Source organism: Sciurus vulgaris, assembly GCF_902686455.1.
Source record: "Sciurus vulgaris genome assembly, chromosome: 17".
NCBI lineage: Eukaryota > Metazoa > Chordata > Mammalia > Rodentia > Sciuridae > Sciurus > Sciurus vulgaris.
Genome location: NC_136478.1, coordinates 11087907 through 11096135, shown reverse-complemented (window position 1 = coordinate 11096135; position 8229 = coordinate 11087907).

Sequence of the window (8229 nt, the reverse complement as noted above, 5' to 3'; positions counted from 1 at the left end):
TTTAAAAAAATAAAATATGCTACCAAGCTGGGCGTGGTGGTGCATGCCTATTAATTCCGGTGGCTTGGGAGACTGAGGCAGGAGGATCCCAGTGGCACAGGAGGTTGAGGTAGGAGGATTGTAAGTTCAAAGCCAGCCTCAGCAACTGAGTGAGACCCTGTCTGAAAATAAAAAGGGCTGAGGAAGTAACTCAGTGGTAAAGAACCCCTGGGTTCAATCCCTGGTATGTTATGTATAAATAAATAAGCTATAAACAGCAGAGCAGCAAGGGTTATAATAAAAGCATGAAGTGGATCTCTGTTACAAATAGAGGAAGGACAATCAAAATTAAAATAAATTCAAAATAGAATTGTGGCTATTCTTCTGTGTTATTTTAATTAATTAATTTCTTGGTACTGGGAATTGAATCCAGGGGTGCTCTGCAATTGAGTCACATCCCCAGTTTTATTTTTTTGTTGTGAGAAAGGGTCTTGCTAAATTGCCTAGGGCCTCACTAAATTGTGAGGCCGGCTTTGAACTTGCTATCCTCCTACCTCAGCCTCCTGAGTTGCTGGGATTATAAGTATGTGCCACCATGCCCAGTTTATACTAGAATTTTTGATCCTCTTGCCTCAGCCTCCTGAGTCGCTGGTTGTGTGCCACTCTGTTTCCTGGAATATTTTAGAAGACTTGTTAAAAACAACATGAAACTAATTTTGCTACTTACATATAGGATAAAATGAAAGCAATTTGTTAACATCACCATTGAAATCATCTTAAGAACTATAGATTATAAACAATCTAAAGGCACAGAACATTAGGATGTATAATCCTGTTTTTCATTTCATCTCATATATTTATTTTGGTGCAGAGGATCAAAGCCTGGGCCTCATGCATGCTTAGGCAGGGTACCAATAAGTCTCATCCCCCTGAGGAAGAACTTGACACGGGCAGCTCCATTTTGAAAGGTAGCCTCCATCTTCCAACAAGAACCACCTCAGGTCACTCTGACTCAGCCTGATCTAAACACCATCAAACTCCATTATCATGCAAAGAAATCCCAAACACTCCCTCATCAAAAGAAAGTAAACTGTTCTCTGGGACTGCAATCCTGAAAACACCCGAAGGTGACAGGAGGACCCTTCCCTGACATCCCCTTCCCTTCCTCCCCTATACATACCCCAGCGGTGAGTGGAAGTCAGTCTCCACTGGGCCCCGCTAGGCAGCTCTGTCCTGCGAAGACCTTGTTGCCGGAGAGCTGCCTCTCCTCTCTTTAGTCCCTTCATTTGGTTCTTTCCTTACACTGTCCAGCCCCGTTTTTCGTTTTGGACACTCTATAATCACTTAACAGCAATAAAGCCGGAACAGAGAATCTCAGTGGAGAGAAGGAGCACGTTGTGGTTCCCGTTCTGCAGTGTAGGCTCAATGGAAGGCGGGGCGAGTCGGAGGGCTGGCCTCCGTGTTCAGGCTGTGTGGACAAACCTCCCCCGTGGCCAGTGGGGCACGGGCAGGACGTGCTGAGCCTGGGGAACCTGAGGTGTTTCCTGGCAGTTTCCTCCTGGATTTCTGGGAGAGGGGACACCAGACAGTTCTCTTCTCAGCAGTTGCCCCTTTAAGACTACGAACATCCAACAAGGGGACAAGGTGGAGGGCAGGGGTCTGACCCAGGGATTCTGATCCTGTGATCCTGTTAACACAGAACAAAGTCCCAGCCTGTTGTCCACTTGCTCCAAAAGCACCAGGTCAGGGATCTTCTTCTCGGAGTCCTGAACCTGGAAAGGTCCCTGGGTCCCCAACCAGTCACAGTCTGGTGCCCCTCCTTCCTGAAGGACCTGAACATCCGGAGGATGCTTCTGCCAAAATGCCTTCTTTTCAACATCAAGGACATAGGATATTTTTTTTTTTTTTTTGAGTAAGTAAATGTTTTTATTTAATATACTCACATGAATGTGCACACACACAAAAGTACAGGATCCTTAATACTCTTGGATTGGCCTGTCTTCTAATGGATGTGGACTCACAAGACAGGCACATCTGAAACCAAAACTCTCAATAATTTTCTGATAGTAGGAAAATATGCTAATTAATATGCACACAAATAAAATAGAGTTTCTATTGCATCCTCCATGATATTCAAATGATTCTTTATACTTGAGAAAATAAACAGACCACCTCTGAGAAACAGCTTCCAATTTACAGATTTCTTTTAGTATAATTTCTCAGATTTTCAGGTCATGCAGAAGTCCAATTCTTCTTTTTTTAAATTTTTTTTCTTATTTGTGCATGGACACAATAATTTTATTTTATTTTTTATTTTTATGTGGTACTGAGCATTGAACCCAGTGCCTCACATGTGCTAGGCAAGTGCTCTACCACTGAGCTACAACCCCAGCCCCAGAAGTTCAATTCTTATTCCATAGCTCTACCACTCTGTCAGTCTCTAGATGACAGTGAAAAGCTTTCAATCCTCAATGCAAGAACTCAAAAAACTTAACTTGAAAAATAAATAACCCAATCAATAAATGGGCAAAGGAACTAAACAGGCACTTCTCAAAAGAAGAAATAAAAATGGTCAAAATATAAATTTTTAAATGTTCGATATCTCTAGAATTAGAGAAATGCAAATTAAAACTACACTGAGATTTTACCTCACTCCAGCCAGAATGGCAATTATCAAGAATACAAGTAACAAAAAATGTTGGCAAGGATGTGGGAAAAACGTACACTCATATGTTTCTGGTGGGACTACAAATTGGTGCAACCACTCTGGAAAGTGATATGAAGAGGCCTCAAAAAAGTAGGAATGGAACCATCATTTGACCCAGTTATTGCACTCCTTGGTGTACATACAAAGGATTTAAAATCAGCATACTACAGTAATGCAGCCACATCAATGTTTACAGCAGCACAGTTCACAATACCTAAGCTATGGAGTCAACCTAAGTGCCCTATGACAGATGAATGGAAAAAGAAAATGTGGTATATATACACACAATGGAGTATTACTCAGCCATAAAGAATGTCTTTATGACATTTGCCAGTAAATGGAGGAAACTGGAAACTACCATGCTAAGTGAAATAAGCCAATCCCCAAAAAACAAAGGTCAAATGTTTTCTCTGATATGTGGAAGCTAACCTACAATAAGGTGGCAGAAATGGACTAAGGAACTAAACAGACACGTCACAGAAGAAATACAATCAATCAACAAATACATGAAAAATTATGCAACATCTCTTGCAATTAGAGAAATGCAAATCAAAACCACTCCAAGATTTCATCCCACTCCAACTGAAGGAGTTAAAATTTAAGTGCCCATAATTAAAGCACAGAATCTGTAGTCTAGCAAATGAACTTAGGAAAAGAAACAAAGCGGGATAGGTCTGAGGCCTGAACATACCTAAACAAGCCTAAAATAAGACTGCCAAAGCATCAAAAACTAACTGGCCATGGAGGATAAACAATCTCCACAAGGCCGTGGACCATCTGGTGTCACCCACTTTCCCCCTTCTTCCCTTTTCTTTAAGGTTAACTTGACCCCTGCTAACCAAAATAAACTGCCCTACCACATTACTGGAATGCCAATTTGCACGTACTACTTGCTGACGTAATCAATGTAGTCATGTGCCCGCTTATGTTTGAATCAGCAATTATGTGTACCTGCGCCAAACTCCCTAATTTTTCCTATATAAACCCCTGATTTCTGAGCCTCAGGGTCAACTCCTCTATCTCCTGCGTGAGATACGTGTTGGCCCGGAGCTCCGTTATTAAAGTGCCTCGTGCTTTTGCATCAAGCCGGTCTCTCGTGTTTCCTGGAGCGCGCCATCCTGAGACTCGAGTAAGGATCTTCCTTTTGGGGGGTCCTACACAACAAGAATGGCAATCATCAAGAATATAAGCAACAGTAAATGTTGGCAAGGATGTGGGGGGAAAGGTACATTCATACATTGCTGGTGGGAATGCAAATCGGTGCAACCATTATGGAAAGCAGTATGGGGAATCCTCAGAAAACCTGAACTGGAACCACCACTTCACCCAGTTATCCCACTCCTCAGTCTATACCCAAATGACTTCAAATCAGCATACTACAGTGACGCAGCCACATCAATGTTCATGATAACTCAACTCAATACCTTAACTATGGAACCAACCCAGATGTTCCTCAACAGATGAATAGATAAAGAAAATGTGATATATATATTTATATATATAACATATATAAATAAATATATATATATATATATATGGATGACATTTGCCAGTGAATGGATGGAACACACACACACAATGAAATATTACTCAGCTTTAAAGAATGAAATTACAGCATTTGCTGGCAAATGGATGGAGTTGGAGAATATCATGCTAAGTGAAATAAACCAAACCCAAAAGACCTAAGGCTAAATGTTTTCTCTAAAATAATAATTTAAAACAAAAATTTTTTCAATGCTCAGATACTTGAAAATATAGAAAAAAAGATTCTTATAGTGGTAATGGAAAGTAACTTCCAATCTCATTTCAACTTCAGATGATTAGTTTAGACTAATAATAGTAATCCTATTACCCTTGCCAGGTGATTGGTTTAGGAAATGGTAACTATCCTGATTTTGAAATGAGGTAAAACCTGGAGGAGTCTTCTAGAGAGATTTTTTCATTTCTGAAAGAGATTTTTTTTTAAGAGAAAGAAAAGAACTTGCCTCTTCTCTTCTCCTGGTAGTTGTGACTGGATGTGAATTTGTAAACAAGAAGAATCTTGGTACCACCAGTCTGAAGCGGAAGCCAACACAGGCAGAGAAACTGAATCTGAGCCCTTGACATACTATGTGCCTGGATTTCCATCTATTGGCAATAATTCTTCCTCCTCCTCCTCCTCTTCTTCCTCCTCCTCCTCCTCCTCCTCTTCCTCCTCCTTTTTTTATTCCTGGTAGTGGAATTGAACCAGGGGTGCTCTACCACTGAGCTACACCCTAGCCCTCTTTATTTTTTATTTTGAAACAGGATCTCACTAAGTTGCCCAGGCTGTCTTTGAAATTGCAATTCTCTGCCCCAGCCTCTCTAATTACTGGTATTCCAGGCATATACCACCACGCCCAACAGCAATAATACTTTCTTTTTTTTTAATTTTAATTTTTATTTATTTATTTATTATTTATTTATTTTTTATTGTAAACAAATGGGATACATGTTGTTTCTGTTTCTACATGGAGTAACAGCATACCACTTGCATATTCATACATTTACATAGAGTAATAATGTTGATTCATTCCGTTATTTTTTTCCTTCCCCCCACCCATCCCCCCTCTCTTTTCCCTCTATACAGTCCCTCCTTCCTCCATTCTTGTCCCCCTCCCACCCCCCCATTAACTGTCATCATCCGCTTATCAGTGAGATCATTCGTCTTTTGGATTTTTTAGATTGGCTTATCTCACTTAACATGATATTCTCCAATTTCATCCATTTGCCTGCAAATGCCATAATTTTATTATTCTTTATAGCTGAGTAATATTCCATTGTTTCTTTATCCATTCATCAATTGAAGGGCATCTAGGTTGGTTCCATAGTCTGGCTATTGTGAATTGAGCCGCTATGAACATTGATGTGGCTGTATTTCTGTAGTGTGCTGATTTTAAGTCCTTTGGGTATAGGCCGAGGAGTGGGATAGCTGGGTCAAATGGTAGGTCCATTCCAAGTTTTCTAAGGAATCTCCACACTGCTTTCCAGAGTGGCTGCACTAATTTGCAGTCCCACCAGCAATGTATGAGTGTACCTTTTTCCCCACATCCTCTCCAACAGCTATTGTTGCTTGTATTCTTGATAATCGCCATTCTAATTGGGATGAGATGGAATCTTAGTGTAGTTTTGATTTGCATTTCTCTTATTACTAAAGATGGTGAACATTTTTTCATATGTTTGTTGATTGCTTGTACATCTTCTTCTGTGAGGTGTCTGTTCATTTCCTTAGCCCATTTGTTGATTGGGTTATTTGTATTCTTGGTGTAGAGTTTTTTGAGTTCTTTATATGTTCTGGAAATTAGTGCTCTATCTGAAGTATGAGTGGCAAAGATATTCTCCCACTCTGTAGGCTCTCTCTTCGCATTGCTGATAGTTTCCTTTGCTGAGAGAAAGCTTTTTTTAGTTTGAATCTATCCCAGTTATTGATTCTTGCTTTTATTTCTTGTGCTATGGGAGTCCTGTTAAGGAAGTCTGATCCTAAGCCAACAAGGTGCAGATGTGGACCTACTTTTTCTTCTATAAGATGCAGGGTCTCTGGTCTGATTTCAAGGTCCTTGATCCATTGTGAGTTGAGTTTTGTGCAGGGTGAGAGATAGGGGTTTAGTTTCATTCTGTTGCATATGGATTTCCAGTTTTCCCAGCACCATTTGTTGAAGAGGCTATCTTTTCTCCATTGCGTATTTTTGGCACCTTTGTCTAGTATTAGAAAGTTGTATTTATTTGGGTTTGTGTCTGTGTCCTCTATTCTGTACCATTGATCTACCTGTCTATTTTGGTGCCAGTACCATGCTGTTTTTGTTACTATTGCTTTGTAGTATAGTTGAAGTTCTGGTATTGCGATACCCCCTGTTTCATTCTTCCTGCTAAGGATTGCTTTAGCTATTCTGGGTTTCTTATTCTTCCAGATGAATTTCATGATTGCTTGCTCTATTGCTTGCTCTATTTCTGTGAGGTATGTCATTGGGATTTTTTTTTTTTTTTTTTGTCATTGGGATTTTAATTGGAATTGCATTGAATCTGTATAGCACTTTTGGTAGTATGGCCATTTTGACAATATTAATTATGCCTATCCAAGAACATGGGAGTTCTTTCCATCTTCTAAGGTCTTCCTTAATTTCTTTCTTCAGTGTTTTGTAGTTTTCATCGTAGAGATATTTTACCTCTTTGGTTAGATTGATGCCCAAGTATTTTATTTTTTTTGAGGCTATTGCAAATGGAGTTGTTTTCCTCATTTCCCTTTCAGCTGTTTCGTTGCTTGCATATAAAAATGCTTTAGATTTATGCATGTTGATTTTATAGCCTGCTATTTTGCTGAATTCATTGATGAGGTCTAGAAGTTTTCTGGAGGAAGTTTTTGGATCCTCTAAATATAGAATCATGTCATCCGCAAATAGTGACAGCTCAAGTTCCTCTTTTCCTATTCGTATCCCTTTAATTTCTTTATTCTGCCTAATTGCTTTGGCTAGAGTTTCAAGGACAATGTTGAATAGAAGTGGTGAAAGAGGACATCCCTGTCTTGTTCCCGTTTTTAAAGGGAATGGTTTCAGTTTTTCTCCATTAAGAATGATGTTGGCCATGGGCTTAGCATAAATAGCCTTTACAATGTTCAGGTATGTTCCTACTACCCCTATTTTTCTAGTGTTTTGAGCATGAAAGGGTGTTGTATTTTGTCGAATGCTTTTTCTGCGTCAATTGAAATAACCATATGAATCTTATCCTTAAGTCTATTGACATGATGGATTATGTTTATTGATTTACAAATGTTGAACCATCCTTGCATTCCAGGGATGAACCCCACTTGATCGTGGTGCACAATTTTCTTAATATGTTTTTGGATACGGTTTGCCAATATTTTGTTAAGGATCTTTGCATCTATATTCATCAAGGATATTGGTCTAAAATTTTCTTTCCTTGATGCGTCTTTTCCTGGTTTGGTTATGAGGGTGATATTAGCTTCATAGAATGAGTTTGGTAGGGTACCCTCCTTTTCTATTTCCTGGAATACTTTGAGAAGTATTGGAATGAGTTCTTCTTTGAAGGTCTTGTAGAACTCGGCTGAGAATCCGTCTGGTCCTGGGCTTTTCTTGGATGGTAGATTTTTAATGGCTTCTTCTATTTCATTGCTTGATATTGATCTGTTTAAATTGTGTATGTCCTCCTGGTTCAGCTTGGGAGGAGCATTTGTCTCTAGAAATTTGTCAATGTCTTCGGTACTTTCTATTTTGTTGCAATACAGATTTTCAAAGTAGCTTCTCATTATGTTCTGTATCTCAGTGGTGTCTGTCGTGATATTTCCTTTTGTATTATGTATTTTAGTAATTTGAGTCTTCTCTCTCCTTCTCTTTGTTAGTGTGGCTAGGGTTTGTCTATTTTGTTTACTTTCTCAAAGAACCAACTTTTTGTTTTGTCAATTTTTTGAATAGTTTCTTTTGTTTCAATTTCATTGATTTAAACTCTGATTTTAATTATTTCCTGTCTTCTACTACTTTTGCTGTTATTCTGTTCTTCTTTTTCTAGGGCTT